Source organism: Bombina bombina, chromosome 6, assembly GCF_027579735.1.
Source record: "Bombina bombina isolate aBomBom1 chromosome 6, aBomBom1.pri, whole genome shotgun sequence".
Taxonomy (NCBI): Eukaryota; Metazoa; Chordata; class Amphibia; order Anura; family Bombinatoridae; genus Bombina; species Bombina bombina.
Genome location: NC_069504.1, coordinates 262,845,425 through 262,856,977, shown reverse-complemented (window position 1 = coordinate 262,856,977; position 11,553 = coordinate 262,845,425).

Here is an 11,553-nt window from a genome sequence, read left to right as displayed (position 1 = left end):
CAAATAAAATGATTAGCATGTTGCAGTAATGATAGATATGTCAGAATCCAATTCTTGTTGTGCTAAATTCTCCAACCAAAAAGTTGATGCTGCCGCAACATCAGCCAAAGAAATTGCAGGCCTAAGAAGATGACCTGAATATAAATAGGCTTTCCTTAGATAAGATTCAAGTTTCCTATCTAAAGGGTCTTTAAAAGAAGTACTATCTTCCATAGGAATAGTGGTACGTTTAGCAAGAGTAGAAATAGCCCCATCAACTTTGAGGATCTTTTCCCAAAACGCTATAGAAATTGCTGGTAAAGGATACAATTTTTTAAACCTTGAAGAAGGAATAAAAGGAGTACCTGGCTTATTTCATTCCTTAGAAATCATATCAGAAATAGCATCAGAAATAGGAAAAACCTCTGGAGTAACCACAGGAGGTTTAAAAACAGCATTTAAACGTTCACTAGTCTTAACGTAAAGAGGACTGGCTTCCTCAATATCCAAAGTAATTAACACTTCTTTTAACAAAGAACGAATATACTCTATTTTAAATAAATGAGTAGATTAGTCAGTGTCAATATCTGAGGAAGGATCTTCTGAATCAGATAGATCCTCATCAGAGAAGGATAAATCATTATGTTGTTGGTCATTTGAAATTTCACCAACTTTATGAGAAGTTTTAAAAGACCTTTTACGTTTATTAGAAGGCGGAAATGCAGACAAAGCCTTCTGAATAGAATCAGTAACAAATTCTTTAAAATTCATAGGTATATTATGTACATTAGAAGTTGAAGGAACTGTAACTGGCAATGTACTATTACTGATGGATACATTCTCTGCATGTAAAAGTTTATCATGACAACTATTACAAATGACATTCGGAGATATAATTTCCACAATCTTACAACAAATGCACTTAGCTTTGGTAGAACCGATGTCAGGCAGCAAAGTTCCAACAGATACTTTTGAGACAGGATCAGATTGAGACATCTTGCAAAATGTAAAAGAAAAAAACAACATATAAAGCAAAATTATCAATTTCCTTATATGACAGTTTCAGGAATGGGAAAAAATGCAAATAGCATATCCCTCTGACATAGAAAAAGGCAAGAGGCACATAGCAATGGGGTAATAAATTAATGAAAAATTTAACTGAAAATTTTTAGGCGCCAACAACATCCGGAAATGATACACTTGCATCACTAACGACGCAACCCTGTGTAAGGACTCGGCATCAACTATGACGCCAGAAATGACAAACTTGCATCAACGGACGTACTTTTGCGCCAAAAATGACGCAATAAAGTCTAGCATTTGGCACACCCGCAGGCCTAGTACTGCCCGCAATTTGCAAGAAAAATGTAGTCAATCTGAAAAAAAGACTAAACCCCATATATGAAACTGACAGTCTGCACAAGGAAATACATGAGCCTGACTCATGGCAAATATAAGTACAATACATATATTTAGAACTTTATATAAATGCATAAAGTGCCAAACCATAGCTGTGGTGTCTTAAGTAATAAAAAACATACTTACCGAAAGACACCCATCCACATATAGCAGATAGCCAAAACAGTACTGAAACAGTTATCAGTAGAGGTAATGGTATATGAGAGTATATCGTCAATCTGAAAAGGAAGGTAGGAGATGAATCTCTACGACTGATAACAGAGAACCTATGAAATAGATCTCCTGTGAGGAAAACCATTGCATTCAATAGGTGATACTCCCTTCACATCCCTCTGACATTCGCTGTACTCTGAGAGGAATCGGGCTTCAAAATGCTGAGAAGCGCATGTCAACGTAGAAATCTAAGCACAAACTTACTTCACCACCTCCATAGGAGGCAAAGTTTGTAAAACTGAATTGTGGGTGTGGTGAGGGGTGTATTTATAGGCATTTTTAGGTTTGGGAAACTTTGCCCCTCCTGGTAGGATTATATATCCCATACGTCACTAGCTCATGGACTCTTGCCATTTACATGAAAGAAATATATATATAATTGGGCGGAGCCATCTATCTGAGGGGTGGGGCTTTATTTCATGGGGTGTGGTCTACTGCACCACCACCTTCAAACTTCACCAGCCGCCACTGTCCACATGGTGTAAAATCCCCAGATACTGTGCTCCACCAGAGTAGCTGCCAGCATTAGAGAAGGTTGTACAAATTAATAGATCACCAAAACACCTTTCAACATTTGAAATTGGTGGATAATCTGTCATCCAGACTTGATGATATCCTGAGAAGGTGAGTAGCATGTGCTATGACCCCAGTGCACTGCCTATGTCTTCCCTCCCAAAAACAGGATCTACAGAGATATTGTCAGCAGGGACACCAGTGTTTAAGGGGTTAAATGCAAACAAATTCAAAGTCTTCTTGGTATACCTGCCATTATCGCTGATGTTTCATATTGCCTTGTTAAGCTGAGTCACAGTTAGCCATCCTTCATACCCTGCAATCTGATATTATTATCTTTTTCTGTTTTAAAGTGCAAAAAAAACACATATTTTTTCTTTAATGATTTAGATAGAACATACAATTTTAAACAACTTTCTAATTTACTTCTATTATCATATTTTCTTCGTTTTCTTTTTATCCTTATTTGAAAAGCAGAAATGTAAGCTCAAGAGTGTGCGCATCTTCAGCACTATATGGCAGCAGCTTTGCAACAATGTTATACATTAGTAGGAGCACTAGATGTCAGCACTATTTCCTGTCATGTAGTACTTCAGGCATGTGCACGCTACCTACCTAGGTATCTCTTAAACAAAGAATAACATGAGAATGAAATAAATTTGATAACAGAAGTAAATTGGAAACTTTTTAAAAATTGTGTTCTCTATCTGAATCATGAAAGAAATTTTTTGGGTTTAATGTCCCTTTAAGCATTTTTATGGCACAATATATTTTGAATCTTAGACAGGCAACCCAGATATGTTTGGTAACAGATTATATAATGTTTACTCTCACGTCTGTTATGCATTATTAGCTGTAATTCTTCCCCCAATAGGCTTTACATATTTGCTAATAAATAAGCATATTCAGGTGTAGTTAAATTTTTTGTTATTTTTGCTCACAAATAGTTCTAGTTTATTTTCTGTTAAACTACTGCCCCCTGTAGGCTGGATAAAAAAAAAAAATCAGTTGGGCAATGGGTTAATATAAGTTATGATAAGCTTAAAATAGAGTGAAACAGTAATTACTCACCTTATAACTTGCTCCACTACTCAAAGGTTGATGGATGCTATGTCATAGGTGGTAACTCTTGATGCTGTGAATCTTCTAGGCAACAAAGTGAGTACTGGAGTCAAATTATATATTCCATGTTAATACTCACAATAATCTATTCTGTTGTTGATTTGGTGTAGTTTTACTACAACTACTGGCTCCACAAGAGGCCCTATGTGTACCTTTCCCCTGGTATCCCCCCTTATATTATTGTTGTTTGGTGAGTGTTAAAAGGAATTTAAAATTAAAATTCACTCAGGAAAATGCATGTTTTTTTTATGTATAAAACCTGAGAGTTGCTTTTTCTCAGCAGCACTCATCTGTAGGTGTTTAATGTCCACTTGTTGATATAGTATTGTGGTTAGGAAATCACAATAGTATAGCAGGTAACAAATTGTACTGGCACTAAAAAGGAAAATACTCACCGAGGCCCTGATATTAAAAACCTCTCTACTCAAATTAGATATTCTAAAATGATCCTCCAGCACTGTGAGATCCCTAGTGATGTGAGGGGGTCAGGGTGTGTGAGACTCAGAATGCAGGACAATATAAACAGAACAATTGGTCTTTTTGAAAGCTTTACTAATTGATAAACAAAAGAAGAGATGGTTGTTCAGATTGAAGATCACAGAAACAGCAAGTTTGAACATAGGCCTAATGCAAATCACTAAAGTCCAACACAAGGTTCAGAATACTTTTAAGTAGTTTGCAGTAACAAAGCCCAATTGGCACTGGTACTTAAGAACAGGAAAAGGTGAAGTTGTCACAGGATACCAGATAGGTGCAGCAGACACAGCTGGGTTGAAGAAGGCTTTAATTTGTATGGTAGACACAGGTTCTCAGCAGGCACAGGATACCCAGTGGGTACTGTTGGCGAGACTGTCACAGGATACCAAATAGGTACAGCTTCAGGAACAAGGTGAGCATACACAGGTATCAGGTTAGTCTGCTTGGCTTTCAGGAACCAGGTGAGCATACACAGGTGCAAGGCAAGTATGCTTGATCTCTGAACCAGGTGAGCATGCACAGATATCAGGTAAGTATGCGTGGTGCCTGCAGCAAGGAGAACATACACAGGTACAAGGCAAGTATGCTTTGGTCTCAGGAGCAAGGTGAGCATACACAGGTATCGGGTAAGTATGCTTGGTCTCTGGAGCAAGGTGAGCATGCACAGGTATCAGGTAAGTATGCTTGGTCTATGAACCAGGTAAGCATGCACAGGTATCAGGTACGTATGTGTTGTGTCTGGAGCAAGGTGAGTATACACAGGTACAAGGTAAATGTGTACTTGGTCTCTGGAGCAAAGTGAGGATGCACAGGTATCAGGTAAGTATGTTTGGTCTCTAGAACAAGGTGAGCATACACTGGTATCAGGTAAGTATGTGTGGTGTCTGGAGCAAGGAGAGCAATTAAAGGTACAAGGCAAGTATGCTTGGTCTCTAAAGCAAGGTGAGCATGCACAGGTATCAGGTAAGTATGCTTGTTCTCTGGAACAAGGTGAGCATATGAAGGTACAAGGTAAGTATACTTGGTCTCTGGAACAAGGTGAGCATATGCAGTGCAAGGTAAGTATGTTTGGTCTTAGGAGCAAGTTGAGCATACACAGGTATCAGGTAAGTATGCTTGGTCTCTAGAGCAAGGTGAGCATACACAGGTACAAGGTAAGTATGTTTGGTCTCAGGAGCAAGGTGAGCATACACACGTATCAGGTAAGTATGCTTGGTCTCAGGAGCAAGGTGAGCATACACATGTATCAGGTAAGTATGCTTGGTCTCAGGAGCAAGGAACAAGGTCGGTGAGGCAATAACTCAGCCCAGAGTGATGGACTGGTTGAGCTTTTATAGGAACTCCCATACCTGAGTCCTCAAGGTTGGAGTTCCTGTAAATGAGGTGCAGCCCCTTTAAATCGAAGCAACACACGTCAAGAGAACTGCAGCTGCAGCTGAAGCAAGGCTCAGCGTTCCTCCATGTTCAAGGTCGGAGGGCTGGTCCCGGAGCGGGGTTCCCCAGGTAAGTACCCTTACAAGTGAAATGTTCAAAAGGCAGATTTTGCTTTACTTCTCCAAGGGGTGTTCCCTGCATTTCTGTATTTAAAGATGAGACCAGGCAAGTGCAATATACCACTTCATTACATGACAGTTATGCTGCATTTATACTTTGTGCTCTCTATTTTATATCACTTTACACTTCAAGTTAAATTTGTATTACATTTAAACTTTACACTTTCTATTTTGTATTTAATTTTGTATATATAGCAGTGTATTTAGGATTGTGATTTTACAAATTCTGATTATGACTTCAGTTTCTGTGTATTGTTTACAAATTAGATTGCACTTTGCATGTCTTTTTTATTTAAATTAAAACTGAAAAACTGTCAGCTTCAGTTTCCCAGAGAGTGTCATTACTTTCTATGGGCCAGATAATTAAACATTCTCTAGATTGGAGAGAGATTATAGTGCTGAATTCACAGGGTTAGAACTCACTGAATTTTCAAAGAAAATGGGAGGAACCTGGAAATCCCTGAAAGATGCCTTCCATAGAAAACAATGAAGCTCTCTGGGATATAAAATTTCACATGGGAGAAAGTAGGTAACTTGAGAACCCCTATAGCTGATATAAAAGCCTCTAGTTATCAAGGTCTGGCGGACCTGATCCGACACTGCGGATCAGGTCCGCCAGACCTCGCTGAATACGGCGAGCAATACGCTCGCCGCATTCAGCATTGCACCAGCAGCTCACAAGAGCTGCTGGTGCAACGCCGCCCCCTTCCGACTCGCGGCCAATAGGCCGCCAGCAGGGGGGTGTCAATCAACACGATCGGGTTGATTTCCGGTGATGTGTGTCCGCCTGCTCAGAGCAGGCGGACAGGTTATGGAGCAGCGGTCTTTGTGACCGCTGCTTCATAACTGCTGTTTCTGGCGAGCCTGCAGGCCTGCCAGAAACACGGGGCATCAAGCTCCATTCGGAGCTTGATACATATGCCCCAGAGGCTCTATTTGCATCAATTACAAATTAAACTAAAATGTTTCCACTACAATGTAACTTGCCTTTGTCTATATTTTAGTATATATTACTTTTCTGTTATTTAAAATAAGTGTATTGTGAATTTTGAGCAAACCTCTTCTGCATACAGCTGGCGAGACAAATCAGCGAGACCAGCTTGTTTAAAATGCTTAGAAATTGTCACAAGTATTTTGAGAGAGTTTCAGAGATACCCTGGTAACTTCCCTGTCCCTCCCACTTTCTGAAAGTACAAAAAAATATGATAAACAGAAAAAAGTCCCCAAAATTTAACATACAATTATTCTCATAAAACATAACCTTTGCTAGTGAAAAGTTAAAAACATAGATAAAACATGTAAAAAGAAAAAAAAAGTTAAATAAAAATAAAAATAATGGTGAGTCCAGGGCCCAGCAAAAAAAAGAAAAAAAATAATATATATATAAAAGCTATCACAGGAAAAAGCACAAAAGGGGTAACAATTCCCATTACAATGTGTGGCACGAAACACAAAAAAGTCCCTTAAATAATTCTGCTAACACTTTTGTGACACCCCACCACAATTATTTAAAAGGACTGGGTGTTCCTGTGCTACTATCTCTGAAAAAAAGTAAAAAAAAAAAAAAAAGACGTTATCACAATCAAGAAAAATCAATAAACTATCCCAAAGGGCCACTAATAAAGGTTATGTTTTATGAGAATAATTATATTTTATATTTTGGGGGCTTCGTAATTCTGTAATTTGGATTTTTCTACAAATTAAAATGTTTCATAAATAAAATATTGTTCTATTGTAGACTCTGTAATATTGTGTTATTGCAGAATTCTTTATTTCTTTAATTAAACTTAAGAATTGTTGCTTAAAGGGACAGTCAACTTAAATGTGTTATTGTTTTAAAAGATAGATAATCCCTTTTTTTACCCATTCACCAGTTTGCATACCCAACACAGTTATATTAATAAACTTTTTACCTCTGTGATTACCTTGTATCTAAGCATCTTCTGACAGCCCCCTGATCAAATGACTTTATCTATTGACTTGCATTTAAGCCAATTAGTGCTGTGTTGTTAGAAGCCACAGGTGTCAGCACAATGTTATCTATATGGTTCACATGAACTAGCTTTCCCTAATGTGAAAAGCAAATACAAAAGCATGTGATCATGGGGCTGTCTTTAGAGACTTAGAAACAGACAGAAATTTAGAGGTTTAAAGGTTATAAAGTATGTTAATATAACCATGGGGGTTATGCAAAGCTGGGGAATGGGTAGTAAAGGCATTATCTATCTTTTTAAATTATAACAATTTGTGTGTTGACTGCCCCTTTAATGTTTACCTGCTATGTTTTAGGTCTTAACAACAATAAAGGAAAATAAAATAAAAATGTTCTAGCACTTTTTTCAAAACATCAAAACAAGTTTTATACTTCCCAATAAATACATTTCTTCACAATATCAACAATAACACCATACTCAAGCGCTAGTGGGGTATAATGCCTTATTACTTCTTTTTTTAGGTAGAAACACTTTGAGAAGCTCTTCAGGGCGTTTCTTCTACATGCATTCTGCATACACCATCTCAGGTTTTCTAATGTAATTAAGGCACATCTATTCCTTAAAATTCTTCACATCCTCACAAAGAAAAAGCCAGTGTTAAAATAGTGTTTGCTGGGGGCATGTCTGGGTGGCGACCTGAGCAGGTCGCAATATTCAAGATTGGTAGTGAGATTCTGTTAATCTGCCGGTTATCATCGGAATTTGACAGCATCAATGGCCCTCAAGCACATATTTGGATGTATTATTCTATGCTAATGAGATCGGTATCTGTTTTTGCTGTCTGCATGATCATCCAGCCTAGAACCAGACCGTTGGGGCTCCAGGCGGCGGCCTAACTGTAGAGTTACCAACACCCCCTGGTAACCCGGGTAGTGCAGTCTAGATATGGCTGCAGATCAGGAAGAAATGTATCTATTTATACAAGATTACTTGCAAGATTTTGAGCTCCAGATGGCTGTAAGATTTGAGCACCTCGCATCTCACTTTGAGGCAGCAGCAACATCGCGCAAGACCTCTAATAGGAAGAAATGTGGTGACGCCATTTTTATTGACCAAATAACACTGCTACCCTTTCCTACCGAACAGACACTCGCTGGAGACATTGGTGATACTGCTCCACTGAGCAGTAAAAGAGGTCCCTCTAGATCAAGTTGTTCTCCTGACTGTGGGGATGCGGTCGGACCTGCATTATGGGAACAACAATATTTACCTATCAAGGGTGAAGATGTAAGTGTAAGGAACATGCAAAAAGATGGTTGATCTTGTGACCAGCTAATCGATGGCTCCCCGCACCCCAATTTTCACCAGGAACATGAGTTTACAACCGTGAGTGTTTATTTGCATCTGGACTCCCACTTGTGTTTACTGCCTGACACTACACTGGATGGGAGGGAGCGAGGAGTGCTTAACCCCTTAATGACCACAGCACTTTTCCATTTTCTGTCCGTTTGGGACCAAGGCTATTTTTACATTTTTGCGGTGTTTGTGTTTAGCTGTAATTTTCCTCTTGCTCATTTACTGTACCCACACATATTATATACCGTTTTTTCTCGCCATTAAATGGACTTTCCAAAGATACCATTATTTTCATCATATCTTATAATTTATTATAAAAAAATTATAAAATATGAGAAAAAAATGAAAAAAAAACACACTTTTTCTAACTTTGACCTCCAAAATCTGTTACACATCTACAACCACTAAAAAACACCCATGCTAAATATTTTCTAAATTTTGTCCTGATTTTAGAAATACCCAATGTTTACACGTTCTTTGCATTTTTTGCAAGTTATAGAGCCATAAATACAAGTAGCACTTTGCTATTTCCAAACCATTTTATTCAAGATTAGCGCTAGTTACATTGGGACACTGATATCTTTCAGGAATCCCTGAATATCCCTTGACATGTATATATTTTTTTTTAGAAGACATCCCAAAGTATTGATCTAGGCCAATTTTGGTATATTTCATGCCACCATTTCACCGCCAAATGCGATCAAATACAAAAAATTGTTCACTTTTTCACAAACTTTCGGTTTCTCACTGAAATTATTTACAAACAGCTTGTGCAATTATGGCATAAATGGTTGTAAATTTTTCTCTGGGATCCCCTTTTTTCAGAAAACATAATTTATGCTTACCTGATAAATTTATTTCTCTTGTAGTGTATCCAGTCCACGGATCATCCATTACTTATGGGATATATTCTCCTTCCCAACAGGAAGCTGCAAGAGTCCACCCACAGCAAAGCTGCTATATAGCTCCTCCCCTAACTGCCATTACCAGTCATTCGACCGAAAACATGCAGAGAAAGGAAAACCATAGGGTGCAGTGGTGACTGTAGTTTAATGGAAAAATTACCTGCCTTAAAGTGACAGGGCGGGCCGTGGACTGGATACACTACAAGAGAAATAAATTTATCAGGTAAGCATAAATTATGTTTTCTCTTGTTAAGTGTATCCAGTCCACGGATCATCCATTACTTATGGGATACCAATACCAAAGCTAAAGTACACGGATGATGGGAGGGACAAGGCAGGTACTTAAACGGAAGTTACCACTGCCTGTAAAAAACCCTTTCTCCCAAAAATAGCCTCCGAAGAAGCAAGGTATCAAATTTGTTAAATTTGAAAAAGTATGAAACGCAGACCAAGACTCCGTCTTGTAATCTGTTCAACAGAAGCCACATTTAAAAAAGGCCCAAGTGAAAACCACAGCTCTAGTAGAATGAGCTGTAATCCCTTCAGGAGGCTGCTGTCCAGCAGTCTCATAAACTAAATGAATTATGCTTTTTAACCAAAAAGACAGAGAGGTTGCTGAAGTCCTTTGACCTCTCCTCTGTCCAGAATAGACAACAAACAAGGTGAATGTTTGATGAAAATCTGTAGTAGCTTGTAAGTAAAACTTTAAAACACGAACCACGTCCAAATTGTGTAATAGACGTTCCTTCTTTGAAGAAGGATTAGGATACAAGAATGGAACAACAATCTCTTGAGTGATATTCTTGTTAGATACCACCTTAGGTAAAAACCCAGGTTGGTACACAGGACTACCTTATCCGTACGGAGAACCAGATAAGGAGAATCACATTGCAACGCAGATAACTCGGAGACTCTATGAGCCGAGGAAATAGCTACCAAAAAGGAACTTTCCAAGATAGAAGTTTGATATCTATGGAATGAAAAGGTTCAAATGGAACTCCTTGAAGAACCTTAAGAACCAGCTTTAAGCTCCATGGCGGAGCAACATTTTTAACCACAGGCTTGGTTCTAACCAAAGCCTGACCAAATGCCTGAACGTCTAGAATACCTGCCAGACGCTTGTGCAAAAGAATAGACAGAGTAGAAATCTGTCCTTTTAAAGAACTAGCTGACAACCCTTTTCTCAAAATCATCTTGGAGAAAAGATAATATCCTGGGAATCCAGACTTTACTCCATGAGTAAACCCTTGGATTCATAACAATAAGATATTTACACCATATCTTATGTTAAATTTTCCTAGAGACAGGCTTTTATGCCTGTATTAAGGTATCAATTACTGACTCGGAGAAGCCATGCTTTGATAACATCAGATTAGTTATATTTAGATGGTTGAAAAGACCCTGAGGTAGAGGGTCCTGTCTCAGAAGCAGAGACCGTGGTGGAAAGGATGACATGTCCACCAGATCTGCATACCAGGTCCTGCGTGGCCACGCTGGCGCTGTCAAAAGCACCAAAGCACTCTCCTGCTTGATCTTGTGCAAACCCCTCCGGAGGGAATTCCCACGAGATAGTCACCAGAGAAGAGAATCTCTGGTTTCTTGGTCCGGATTTAACAGGAGAACAAATCTGTGTAATCCCCGTTCCTCTGGCTGAGCATGCATAGTTGCAGTGGTCTGAAATGTAGGCGTGCAAACGGTACTATGTCCCTTGCCGCTACCATTAAGCCGATTACATTCATGTACTGAGCCACCAAAGGGCGCGGATGGAATGAAGAACACGGCAGAAATTTAGAAACTTTGACAACCTGGACTCCGTCAGGTGAATTTTAATTTCTACAAAATCTATCAGAATCCCTAGGAGGGAAACCCTTGATATTGGGGATAGAGAACTCTTTCCTTGTTCACTTTCCACCCATGCGATCTCAGAAATGCCAGTACTACGTCCGTATGAGACTTGGCAACTTGGATGTTTGACGCCTGTATCAGGATGTCGTCAGTGATATAAGTAATAATCTCCTTCAAACTAGGCCTGAATAGGGTCTGCCCCTTGAAGGGAAGTTAAGTAGCTTATTTATTAAAGTC